The sequence below is a fragment of the Delphinapterus leucas genome, chromosome 9, assembly GCF_059928025.1.
Source record: "Delphinapterus leucas isolate spDelLeu-1000000601 "Yukka" chromosome 9, BTC_Dleu_Yukka2, whole genome shotgun sequence".
In the NCBI taxonomy this organism is placed as follows: Eukaryota; Metazoa; Chordata; class Mammalia; order Artiodactyla; family Monodontidae; genus Delphinapterus; species Delphinapterus leucas.
In genome coordinates this window covers 15,202,602-15,217,249 of record NC_143137.1, presented here as the reverse complement: position 1 = coordinate 15,217,249, position 14,648 = coordinate 15,202,602, and positions in this window count along the sequence as shown.

Here is a 14,648-nt window from a genome sequence, read left to right as displayed (position 1 = left end):
ATATCTGCATCACTCATCTTCATCATTTCCCTCTTATTGGCTATAGAGATAATAAAAGATTAACTCCAAGAAAATTAAGCATCTCTAGATTCAGTAAGTGGGGCAATACTAGATCTAAATTTGTGGACAAACTTTTCACACTCAGGTCAGATTCTGAACTAGGTCTTTCTCCTGCATATCTTAAAGAGTCATACATTAAATGAGCCTAAAGTTTGAGAAAACATGAGGATGAACAAAAGGGGGATCTGTTACCCGAAGAGCAGGAGGGTTGCACATATCAAATATGCCTGGTGCCACTTCCTAAATTGTGAAAACTTATTCTTCCATGAAATCCAGAATTCTTAAAAGCAGTACTTCGGATCTTGGGTGGAGATTGGTCTGAAAAAAAAGGCTGGGATGTGAAAGAAAGTCCTGGGAATCTTCCCAGGGAGTTAACTTTCTCCTGCAGAAAAATAAGGATCATCAAAGACTTTTAAACAGGAAAGTGGTCAGATCTGTGTTCCATAAAAATACCTGTGGCAAAAGAACAGAAGATGAAGCAGAGTAGATTGTAACCACAGGCAACAAGAAAGAGTTATCCTCCTTTTCTCTTTGAGTCTTTGCAACTTTTTTATTTTTTGAATTTTTGATTTTTATTTTTTTATACGGCAGGTTTTTATTAGTTATCTATTTTATACATATTAGTGTATACATGTCAGTCCCAATCTCCCAATTCATCACACCACCAACACCACCCCCCCCCACCGCTTTCACCTCTTGGTGTCCTCACATTTGTTCTCTACATCTGTGTCTCTAGTTCTGCCCTACACACCAGTTCATCTGTACCATTTTTCTAGGTTCCACATATATGCGTTAATTTACAATATTTGTTTTTCTCTTTCTGACTTACTTCACTCTGTATGACAGTCTCTAGATCCATCCACATCTCTACAAATGAGCCAATTTCGTTCCTTTTTATGGCTGAGTAATATTCCATTGTATATATGTACCATGTCTTCTTTATCCATTCGTCTGTCTATGGGCGTTTAGGTTGCTTCCATGACCTGGCTATTGTAAATAGTGCTGCAATGAACTTGGGGCATGTGTCTTTTTGAATTATGGTTTTCTCTGGGCATATGCCCCGTAGTGGGATTACTGGGTCATATGGCAATTCTATTTTTAGTTTTTTAAGGAACCTCCATGCTGTTGACCATAGTGGCTGTATCAGTTTACATTCCCACAAACAGTGCAAGAGGGTTCCCTTTTCTCCACACCCTCTCCAGCATTTGTTGTTTGTAGATTTTCTGATGATGCCCATTCTAACTGGTGTGAGGTGATACCTCATTGTAGTTTTGATTTGCATTTCTCTAGTAATTAGTGATGTTGAGCAGCTTTTCATGTGCTTCTTGGCCATCTGTATGTCTTCTTTGGAGAAATGTCTATTTAGGTCTTCTGCCCATTTTGGATTGGGTTGTTTGTTTGTTTAATATTGAGCTGCATGAGCTGTTTATATATTTTGGAGATTAATCCTTTATCTGTTGATTTGTTTGCAAATATTTTCTCTCATTCTGAGGGTTGTCTTTTCATCTTGTTTATAGTTTCCTTTGCTTTGCAAAAGCTTTTAAGTTTCATTAGGTCCCCTTTGTTTATTTTTGTTTTTATTTCCATTACTCTAGGAGGTGGATCAAAAAGAATCTTGCTGTGATTTATGTCAAAGGGTGTTCTTGTTTTCCTCTAAGAGTTTTATAGTATCCAGTCTTACATTTAGGTCTTTAATCCATTTTGAGTTCATTTTTGTGTATGGTGTTAGAGAGTGTTCTAATTTCTTTCTTTTACATGTAGCTCTCCAGTTTTTTCAGCACCACTTATTGAAGAGACTGTCTTTTCTCTATTGTATATCCTTGCCTCCTTTGTCATAGATTAGTTGACAATAGGTGCATGGGTTTATCTCTGGGCTTTCTATCCTGTTCCATTGATCTATATTTCTGTTTTTGTGCCAGTACCATATTGTCTTGTTTACTGTAGCTTTGTAGTATAGTCTGACGTCCAGGAGTCTGATTCCTCCAACTCCGTTTTTTTCCCTCAAGACTGCTTTGGCTATTTGGGGTCTTCTGTGTCTCCATACAAATTTTAAGATTTTTTGTTCTAGTTCTGTAAAAAATGCCATTGGTAATTTGATAAAGATTGCATTGAATCTGTAGGTTGCTTTGGGTAGTATATTCATTTTCACAATATTGATTCTTCCAATCCAAGAACATGATATATCTCTCCATCTGTTGGTATCATCTTTAATTTCTTTCATCAGTGTCTTATAGTCTTCTGCATTCAGGTCTTTTGTCTCCCTAGGTAGCTTTATTCCTAGGCGTTTTATTCTTTTTGTTGCAATGGTAAATGGGAGTGTTTCCTTAATTTCCTAGGCATTTTATTCTTTTCATTGCAATGGTAAATGGGAGTGTTTCCTTAATTTCTCTTTCAGATTTTTCATCATTGGTGTATAGGAATGCAAGAGATTTCTGTGCATTAATTTTGTATCCTATAACATTACCAAATTCATTGATTAGCTCTACTAGTTTTCTGGTGGCATCTTTAGGATTCTCTATGTATAGTATCACGTCATCTGCAAACAGTGACAGTTTTACTTCTTCTTTTCCAATTTGTAGTCTTTTTATTTCTTTTTCTTCTCCGATTGCTGTGGCTAGGACTTCCAAAACTATGTTGAATAATAGTGGCGAGAGTGGACATCATTGTCTTGTACCTGATCTTAGAGGAAATGCTTTCAGTTTTTCACCATTGAGAATGATATTTGCTGTGGGTTTGTCGTATATGGCCTTTATTATGTTGAGGTAGGTTCCCTCTATGCCCACTTTCTGGAGAGTTTTTATCATAAATGGGTGTTGAATTTTCTCAAAAGCTTTTTCTGCATCTAGTGAGATGATCATACGGTTTTTCTTCTTCAATTTGTTAATATGGTGTATCACATTGATTGATTTGCATATATTCAAGGATCCTTGCATCCCTGGGATAAATCCCACTTGATCGTGGTGTATGATTCTTTTAATGTGTTGTTGGATTCTGTTTGCTAGTATTTTGTTGAGGATTTTTGCATCTATATGCATCAGTGATATTGGTCTGTAATTTTCTTTTTCTGTAGTATCTTTGTCTGGTTTTGGTGTCAGCGTGATGGTGGCCTCATAGAATGAGTTTGGGAATGTTCCTTCCTCTGCAATTTTTTGGAAGAGTTTGAGAAGGAAGGGTGCTAGCTCTTCTCTAAATGTTTGATAGAATTCACCTGTTAAGCCATCTGGTCCTGGACTTTTGTTTGTTGGAAGATTTTTAATCACAGTTTCAATTTCATTACTTGTGATTGGTCTGTTTATATTTTCTATTTCTTCCTGGTTCAGTCTTAGAAGGTTATACCTTTCTACGAATTTGTCCATTTCTTCCAGGTTGTCCATTTTATTGGCACAGAGTTGCTTGTAGTAGTCTTTTAGGATGCTTTGTATTTCTACAGTGTCTGTTGTTACTTCTCCTTTTTCATTTCTAATTTTATTGATTTGAGTCCTCTCCCTCTTTTTCTTGATGAGTCTGGCTAATGGTTTATCAATTTTGTTTATCTTCTCAAAGAACCAGCTTTTAGTTTTATTGATCTTTGCTATTGTTTTCTTTGTTTTGATTTCATTTATTTCTGCTCTGATCTTTATGATTTCTTTCCTTCCACGAGCTTTGGGTTTTGTTTGTTCTTCTTTCTCTAGTTCCTTTAAGTGTATGGTTAGATTGTTTTTTGTAGTTTTTTCTTGTTTCTTGAAGTAGGCTTGTATTGCTATAAACTTCCCTCTTAGAACTGCTTTTGCTGCATCCCATAGGTTTTGCAATGTTGTGTTTTGGTTGTCATTTGTCTCTAGGTATTTTCTGTTTTCCTCTTTGATTTCTTCAGTGATCTCTTGGTTATTTCGTAACGTATAGTTTAGCCTCCATGTGCTAGTTTTTCCGTTTTTTTCCCTGTAATTGATTTCTAATCTCATAGCGTTGTGGTCAGAAAAGATGCTTGATATGGCTTCAATTTTCTTAAATTTACTGAGGCTTGATTTGTGACCCAAGATGTGATCTATCCTGGAGAATGTTCCGTGTGCACTTGAGAAGGAAGTGCAATATGCTTTTTTTGGATGAAATATCCTGTAAATATCAATTAACTCTATCTGGTCTTTGTTTTTTAATCCATTTCCCTTGTGGTAATTTCCACGTATTTTGCTTTGATGTTCCATTCTGAAAGATATTAAGGTTTAGAGCAATGAACATAGTACAGGAATAAGGAGAATTGGGTTCTAGAACTGGCTCCGTTATCATTAAAATAGAACACAATCGAGTTGACGTGATTAAGAAGGTGAATGTCATCTGTTGAAAACCTGTTACAATACACTTTTATTCTGGCAAGAGCATTCAGATATTAACAGATTCAGTTTCACTTATGCTGTACAATTTCATTCAACAGAAGGTTCCTGTTTCTAAAATGAAAGAGTATAAAGAGATCTAAAAATGTTATGAGACCAACTTGTCAGTCATTTAATCAATGAGATAGAGTGTAGCAAGAATATGCATAGATATATTACTATCATCTGCCAGATGTCTAATAAACACTTCCAATATATCAGGTACTATGCTAGGTACTTTATATGCTAAATACTCTTTCAATCCTCAAAATATGATATATGTATGGTTAGCTACACTTTATGGCTGTTGAAATTGAGATTCAGAGAGCTTACGTCACTCCTGAATTCACATAGTTAGGTAGTGGTGGAAGTGGTATTTGAATGACATATATCTGTCTCTTAGAGCACTTGCTCTTACCCACTATTACAGACTGCTTTCTTGGTTTCATCCTAAATGTATAATTTAGAGACCAAATTTCATAGGTTATCAAGAAGGATTAACATAATATTTTGAGATATTTCAACAATTTAATGAGGCCAGTAATTTGGAGGGAAATGAATAATTTCTCATCTTAAAAATGACATAAGCAATTAGAGAGACAAGGTATTAATCATGTATTTTTAAGTGGAGAGAGTTAAACTTCTCTGAAACGTTGCTATAATTAATTTTATTATGAAAAATATATGTGTGTTAAAGTGAATGAAACAACTGGATTTTATGAAAGAAACATTGTAAATAGGAAACACATTTAGCAAATTGATGGGCTATTGGTTTTAAGTGAAGCTGTGGATATTTGTTTCTATCAGTGAACATTGTACAAAAATATACCTAAAAGGAGGTGGTCGCTCATAGAACCACTTTCCAGAATTATAAGGGAGAAGGGCTCATGTGAAGCTATCTGCCTTAGGAATGGTGGTTCATATGCATTCCCTTTAGAAGAAACGTCAACTTAAATCAGGCAGATTTTGGTAGTCTCACTGAACATCTGAAGCTACCTCACCCCAGAGCAACAGTCTTTAGAGAAGGTGTATGCTGTTGAAGATACGCTGTGTCTCCTAAGCTCTTCTAAATCCTCAGTTTCCATAGGTACTACTTCCTAAACTGATATACGCTGAGAAAGCACCCACAGGCAAGGTGATTCTACTTTCCTTTTCACCATCTTCCTTCTCGAACTTTACAAAGGAAAGGCATACCTGAATCTTACCCTGCAGTGTAAAAACCTATGAGACACCTAACAAAGGCACAATTTGTAATATTGTCATTGGTAAAGCCTCCTTAAATAAAAGCACGATGAACACATAATAGGGCATCATGTCTTTTCTGGTCTTATATCAGGAAAGGGAGAGGAATGGTGTTAGAAATGGGGTATTTTGGACAGCAGGCATATTGAGTAATACCCTCTGGACTGGGAAGGAGCTCTGAGACTGAAAAACAAAGCAGGCAACTCCATGAAGTGCACTTATGGAGCTTATCTTGGGTAACTTACACACAGTCAGTATCAGGAGGAGGATGATCCAGAAGCATTCTCAACTGCACTCCACTGAAAGCCACCAAAAGGGGTACAAGGGGATTTAAAGGGGCCAAAGCTAAAGATAGAATCTGACTACCAGGGGAGAAGCATGTGCACACCTACAGGAACAGGGCTTTCTTCCTCCCCACAGGGGATCTCATGACCATTATGCCTTGCAGGTCATTAACCATCAGCATCAGCAAAAGGCATTCTAGTTTTCATATCAGATGAAGGCAAGGGTAAATGTTGATAGGGAGCTTGGCAGGCTTGGGTCCATTCCTTGTGAGTAGGCTAAAGCTCAGTCATGCAGAAAGGGGAGGGTGTAGGACTGTGGGCCTGAGATGGAGCTGACAAAATGGAGTCAGGGTGATTCAGCCACACAGGGTATTTTGGTCCACTCCGAGATGCTCTTGAAGGAAACCAGAATGTCACCTGTCAACTGAAAGAAAAATGCACAACACAAGAACAGTGAGTTTAAGTCTTATCCAGGATCTTACTGAGAACTATAGCCTGGGAGACAGCTGCTCAGTAGCTCTGAGGAAGCTGTTCTGAAGAGGTAGGGGAGAAGAGAGTTTATATGTGATTCCTGGCTAGGGAATACCTGTAGTCAAGTATACATCTTGGTAAAGATACTGCTGGTTACAAAACATAGATATCTCAAGTTAATGATTTTAGTGCTTTTCTATGTACGGGAAGATGCAAGAATCTGGGTTCATTAAAAACTCTTCCTGAGATATACATCTAACTATCTAAAGGAACTGCTTGTCCAAAGCAGAGCACCCTGTTATCGTTAGGGGAAACACTGACCGAAACTGCCCGCCCTGGCCAGGCACCATAGTAACCACTTACACAAGTTATCTTACAACAGGAAGTCCTAGTAAGGAATGCAGAACTAACAAGCTACCACCAACTGGAAGAATTCGGGAAAGGTCAAAAGGAGAGAGGAAATGCCAGTCCATATGTCCTACCAACCTCCCAGAATCCTTCTCATTGGAATCCATCTTGGCCCAGCAATGCATGCACCACCAGGAAAGACCCTGAGTCAGAAAGATTGGCCAGAGACAACCAGAAAACTAAACCCATTACCATAAAACCTGAGACTGTGAGCCACATGGCAGAGCAGTTCTCCTGGGTTCCCTTACCCTGCTGCTCTCCACCTAGGCCCCTCTCCCAATAAAGTCTCTTGTTTTGTCAGCACATGTCTCCTTGGACAATTCATTTCTGAGTGTTAGACAAGAGCCCACTCTCGGGCCCTGGAAGGAGTCCCCCTTCCTGCAACATTATTGAACATCTGAAGCTACCTCATGAATAATAATGAACATTATTATTTCCTCTGTCTGGAGCACAAAGTGTACTGTTGGTCAGAGACTGTAACAGGTTAATCCTCGAAGAATTGGGTGATGAGCAAAAACGCTCTTTGTTCTTTGTTTACACACCCTGAAATATGCTTCTTTGACGTAGGAATTATTTTAGCTAAAGGCATTTAAGAAGCAGCAAATGCAGGAAAAGCTCTCTACCTTCCCCCTATTTGTGTAAAAGGAGGACAAAAATTTACAAAGTTGCCCCTCCTCCCTCTCTACATAGAAGGACAAAAGTTAATCACTAGAGACAACTTAGACCCTTATCAGTCTGGAGATGGCACCAGAGGAATCTACATAACAAACTTTACTAACTAGCCTTTATCTACCCTTAGTCTCCCACATATTTGCCTTCATAATCTTCCCTTAGAGACCCAAGGTCCTTTTTCTTTGTCTTGTCACTTTTCTAAGAATGTATTGTTCCTTTGCTAAGAAGTTACATAAACTCAACTTCTAACAAAATCTTTGAGTTACTGACCTCTGAGAACTCCCATGTGTTGCATGCAGGATACACATGTTTATAAACTTCTGTTCATTTTTCTCTTGTTCATCTATCTTTGTCAGCCCAATGTATAGGGCCCCAGTGCTAGATGGCTAGAGGAAGATATTTTTTCTCGTCTATGCTCTGAAATCTGGTATATTTTTTAAAAAAGATGCTAGGAATAGCTGTGATCTTTGTATAATGACCTTGTCTTTTCCTTCCTCCGACTATGATTTTATCAAAGAATGTGTCACTTCCCAGGGAGAGGATTTTGAGAACAAAGACAACACAATAAGAGATAGTGAAGGCAGTGGTGCATTATTTAATCCAGGCAACAACGGATGGCCTGACTGCCGTTCACTATCTACCCATCTTTCTTATCTTAGAGTTACAATATTTAACATTTCTGAATTTTAAAACATAAAGGGAAATAAAAATATGCTACAAGTCGCATCTTTATATGTTCACTATTTTCAGCAATAAGAAAGAGCTTGGGACTTCGCAGGTGGCGCAGTGGTTAAGAATCCACCTGCCAATGCAGGGGACACGGGTTTAAGTCCCGGTCCGGGAAGATCCCACATGCCACAGAGCAACAAAGCCCGTGCGCCACAACTACTGAGCCTGCGCTCTAGAGCCCGCGTTCCGCAACTACTGAGCCTGCGTACTGCAACTACTGAAGCCTACACTCCTAGAGCCCGTGCTCCGCAACAAGAGAAGCCACTGCAATGAGAAGTCCGCGCACCACAACGAAGAGTAGCCCCCGCTCTCTGCAACTAGAGAAAGCCCGCGCGCAGCAACGAAGACCCAACACAGCCAAAAAACATGAAAAAAACAAACAAGAGTCTGGTAAGTATCCTTATGTGTGTTTCTGCTATCAATTTTGCATGATTTTGTAGGGGAGCAGAATTTGCCACCCCAAAATATGTCAATTTGGCATGTTAGTTATTTTAAGTTGTTATTTTCTGGGAAACGGCCAGACGTGAGAAAAACTCTAAAGCCAAGGAGTTACTCTTTTATAAGAAACATTTACATCTGTAAGAGATCTCACTGTACCAGGAAGTGGAAGATGACCAAATCTCTAGAAATCCTTATCAGCGGAGTAGGCAAAACTTAAATCTGCACAACAGCCTTACCCCAGTTTGCTGTGCTTTTCCTCGTCATCTCTCAAAAGTGACTGGTCCCCACCCTCAGCATCCTCTTTTGTCTTCAGCTGAGGATGCTATTTAAGGGGAGGGCTTCAGCCATTTTGGTGACTTAGTTTTCCTGGCCTCTCCAAGGTAGAGAGTTATTAAACAGTTTTTTAAATTTTCTCCTATTAATCTATGTCACGTCAGTTTGATTCTTAGACCAGCCAAAAGAACCTAGAATTATAGGGTAAATTTTCTTCTTCCCAGACAATTTCAAGGAGATAGAAATAAAAAAGTTCATGTTTACTTCTGATCAATCAACATTATATCTTTCATAAAAGAAACATTTATGGGAGGTGTGTTATGTTTTTATTTATATTTTCTTAAGTATTTACTAAGACCTCTTTTGCCAAAATTCTGCCATACTTATTTTTTACTTTGGCACACAATTTCTCCTTGCTTTCTCTAATAAACTATTTCTTTGGTTCTTTATTCATTCTTGCCATGTTCTTATTGGATTTAAGGGAACTTAAGGGGAATAGGTTGCCTATTTTATGGTAAATAATGCACTTTACAGTGATGGGGTTCAAGACATGCTACCCACAAATATGGCACCATGGCATATTGAGCATGTAAAGCTGAGGGGATTTGAGAAAATAGCAGAAGCAGGAAGGTCACACTGACCTCCCTGTCCTAGCCCTTGTTTCCTGAAACAGGTCATAAATATCCCATGTGAAAGGCACCTTCCCTGGACCAGGAAGAAGGAAGACATTCTTATCACGAGAGACAGGGAATTTGAGGCCAAGAAGCAAACCTTGTTAAACTGTTATCTTCCTAGTTACTTCTTCACCTTTGACTACCCCTAGTCCAAAGCTCTTTATCTTCTCAATTCATCACAAATGTATTGCTTCTTTGTCTACAAGGTATAAAAGCTCCTACTCTGGTCACTCCTTTGGGTCTTCATTCTCTTGGGAAGTCTCCCATGTACATGTAAAAATTTCATAGAATTTGTGTGCTATTCTTATCAATCTGTCTTTGTCAGTTTGATTTTTAGACCCAGCTAGGGTCTCTAAGAGGGTAGAGGAAAATTTTTTTTCCTCCCCCACAGCAGCAATAATTAACACACTTTTCCACTGCTTACTAATGGTCCAGTACTTTTCTTTTTGCTGTTAAGTGCCATGAAGTAGTTTAAAGTGTTCTCTTAAAAGCATATTTAAGTGTGGGGATAGGATATAATGTTCTCTAAGTACAATCTAGGATGCTCTGTTCTGAATTTCTATAAACTACCTTCATGAAGAAGATCACTATATACAATGGAGAATAAAAAGCTCTAGGTTAGGGCTTCCCTGGTGGCGCAGTGGTTGAGAGTCAGCCTGCCGCTGCAGGGGACGCGGGTTCGTGCCCCAGTCCGGGAAGACCCCACATGCCGCGGAGCGGCTGGGCCCGTGAGCCGCAGCCGCTGGGCCTGCGCGTTCGGAGCCTGTGCTCCGCAGCGGGAGAGGCCACAACGGTGAGAGGCCCGCCTATCGCAAAAAATTAACTGAAAAAAGGAAGCTCCGCAATAGTGCTGTATCATTTGACTATTTTATTTTAAAAGGAGAGGAAATCAGGATATGCAAATATATTTGCTAATATTTGTGAAAATAAACATAGTAAGGATAAATCAGAAACTGATCTTAAAAATGTCTATCTGTGGTGGAGGGAGAAGGTGGAGAAGATAGCAATGGTGTGGTCAGTGGTCTCTAAATATGGTCACTGACAATTCCTCTTTTCCCTGTGAACATAGGCTGCTCCTCCCAGAAAGAGGTGGAGTCTATTTCTCCTATCTTTAAACCTGGACTGGCCTTTGACCTGCTTTGATTAATGGAATGTGACAGAAGTGACACTGTACCAGTTCCAGGTCCAGCCCATAAGAGACTTGGCAAGATTCTGCTTTCCTGGAATTCATTTGCCATGTTGTAAAGAAGTCCAGACTGTCCTGAAGAGAGAGCCATGCAAGAAAACTTGTGAGGTGAGACATTGTCTTAGGGAGAAAGGGGCTACTTGGAGAAAAATTTGAAGTGCTCAAGCTTACATTTTTTTCCAAGGCCCCAGATATGTAAGAGAGGACTTTTTAAGTGTTCCAGCCCAACCCAGATGCTAGTTTAATGCTACCTTACGAGTGACCCAAAGCCAAACCAAGTACAATAAACTGTTAAAGAAACTCACAAAATGGCAAGAAATAATAAATTGCTGCTGCCTTAAGTTTTGGGTGCTTAATTATGCAGCAAAAGATAGCTAATACACATGGAAACAAGACTTCTTTGACTGAGTCTTTTTTGTATTCTTTTGACTTTTGGAATGCTTTAAAAATCCAAAATCAGGGAATTCCCTGGCGGTCCAGTGGTTAGGGCTCCACGCTTTCACTACCAAGGGCCCAGGTTCAATCCCTAGTTGGGGAACAGAAGTCCCACAAGCTGTGCAGTTTGGAAAGAAAAAAAAACTCTAAAGCAAATTAAACCAGGAAGAAAAAAGCAATTCATAAAACCGAAAACAAATTAAAATAAATTATTCTAACTCACAATCAAATTGCTGATATAACTCTGAAGAGAAAATAATTATTTTAACATATCCTAAAACTCAGTGCTTTGAATGTATATTCAGAGTGGGAAGATAAAAAGGATTGCAAAGAAATTTTAAATTTTACTCGGTAGTTTTATTGCCAGTAGTTGTGTTATTATTCTGAAACAGTTTTATGTACAAGATAAAGCAAATGTTAATTTTATTTGGAACGAAGATTTTCAGTTTAAGAGGTAAGAGATATATTCATTTGTTCATTTTAATTGGCATTCTTATACATTTATGATTTTTAAAGATATTTTTCCTGATTTGGTCCAATGAAAAGGCAATGAAGCAATAACACCCTTGTAGCATTGAGCATCCCTAGGACCCTAATTTTGGTATACAAGTCCCCATTAAAGGGAACCAGTATTCCTTAGGGAAATGACTGATTCTAGGAAATGTTACTAATGGATGCCAAAGATGTCTTGTTGATCTGAAAAGCAAAGAAGCCTTCAAGGACAGATGATGTCAAAAGGTTATAAAAACCAGATTAATAGGGCTACTTCTGGTCAAAACTGGGACAATTTTTGCGTGATTCTACTTGACTTAAATGTATTGAATGTGTGAAAATCTACAGAATTGATCAACATACTCAAAAGGAAGAAGACCAAAATGCAAATTTAAAAGCAAAACTAAACTAAAAACACATTAAAACTTTATTTGTCACCATTGGAGATAGCTATTGCATCATTTCCTTATTCTGAAAATTAGTAGATTAGTAGTTAAAGGAAACATGGTAAGCATTTTTCTTCTGTTTTTATTAGGATTATATTTTTCAGAATAAACAAAGAGGCCCAGAAAATGAAACAATTAACTCATGGAGGAATCATCAATGATGTTCAATAGAATGAAAGGATAATCTCATAGTTCCAAAATGTCACCCCACCAATTACTTGCTGGTTTCATGGAAAAACAACTCACAATGAGGGACTGAGTATTCATCACCTTAATCCATGATTAACATTGGCACTTTATAGTGTGACCGCCTAACATTATGGGCTTCTTGGTATGATGCAGTATGAAGGGCACAGCATCTCTTATGAACTATTCGCACCAAATAGATTTCACCCGAAACTAATCAAGTCTTTACAGCTTCCAGATCTAAATGGAGGTCAGAGTAACAACAATTTAAATGACATCATGAGGAAGCAATCAAATGAATTGAAAAGATGGGGTACTCTACAGGACAATAGTTTGTATCTATTCAACAAATAAATATCATGAAGGGAAAAAAAAGACAGGGTATAGTGGTGGAGAGGGTCTGTTCTAGATTAGAAGAAATTTAAGAGACATAACCAAATGAAATATGTGGACCCTGATTTGTCCTGGTTTTCAAAATAATAAATGACATTATTTAGATTACCAAGGAAATTTAACTATGGACTAGGTTTTAAATTATATAAAAATTATCATTAATTTTTAGGTGTGACAATCTTATTGTGGTTAAGTAGCAAAATATCCATTTTTTAGAGATACCTAATAACACAGCTGTGAAATGATTTGATGTCTCCCTTTTAATATAAAATATTTCAAAAAACTAGGCAAATATGGCAAAAATAGACAATTATTAAATCTGTGATGGACATATGAGTGTTTATTATAGATAGTAGTATAATTTTGAAGTGTCTATCAGTCATGTCATTTTGTAGAACTAAACCATTTTAGACAAATAAAAATTATTTAATTTGGCCTAAATGTATTAAGATCCTAAAATGCACATTTTTTTCCTATTATTTTAACCCTAGGCTTATTTTAACCCTAGGCTTATTTTAACCCTAGTTTCCCTTCCTTTTAGCTCTACAAAGCCTGGCACAGTTAGTAACACGTGGTTAGTTAATATTCACTGATAACTTTTAGTAAGACTTTTTTGATATGCTTACTAATAACTAAGTGAATGAATGTTTTAATAAGTAGATAAATCTTTTTGCAAGTCAGATGATTTCCAGTTATTTGCTTAACAAAACTGGAAGACTTAACTGAGTTGCCAGCTGATTACCCATCAGAAAAATATTCAACAAAGAGAACTATATGACTTTTTCAAAAATAACTCAGAAAGCATCCAAAGAATTGATTGGCATCGCTGTAACAAAACTCCTTCCATTTTCATCTACATATTCATGTAATCACATTTTCTCAGTGCTTATTTCTATAAAGATGAAAAATAGGAATAAGATTGATGCTGAGTCCTGTCTCATTCTAGCAATAAGTAGCAATTTAGACACAGATAAATGAAGTAATTGAAGAAGGAGCACCATCCATCTTATTAAGAGATTCCTTCCCATTAATTTTTTACTTTTTATATTTGATAATTATTCATCAAAATGTAAAATATTTATGTTGCTCTGATTGTGAATTTATAGTTGTAATGATAACCCAATCAAGAAGAATTTTTTCATATGAAAAGTCAAATCATCAGAATTTTTTTTTTTTTTTTTGCGGTACGCGGGCCTCTCACCGTTGTGGCCTCTCCTGTTGCAGAGCACAGGCTCCGGACGCGCAGGCTCAGTGGCCATGGCCCACGGGTGCAGCCGCTCCACGGCACGTGGGATCCTCCCGGACCGGAGCACGAACCCGCATCCCCTGCATCGGCAGGCGGACTCCCAACCACTGCGCCACCAGGGAAGCCCCAGAATTTTTAAAAAGTATTTATACATATGTATATACAGTCAGCCCTTTGTACTGCAGGTTCTGCATCTATGGATTCAACGAAACACGGATTGAAAATACTGAGGGAAAAAAAAGTTCCAGAAAGTTTCCAAAAGCAAAACTTGAATATATCACTCCAACAAATATTTACATAGCATTTACATTGTATTAGGTATTATAAGTAATCTAGAGATGATTTAAAATATATGGAAAGATGTGTGTATGTTATATGCAAATACTACACCATTTTATACAAGGGACTTGAGCATCCTCAGATTTTGGTAGCTATGGGGGTGGTGGAGTCCTGGTACCAACCCCCTTCTGATACCAAGGGATGGCTGTGCATACGTATATAGATATATATGTATTATAGGGTGATCAATAAAAGCATTGAAGCATAAAATATATTACATTAGTATAAATTCTATGTATATTCTTTCTATTCTTACCTAGGATGACAATGAGTCCATGGAGAAAAAAGAAATGGTTTAAAATATCTGACTGCTAAAGCATCATTT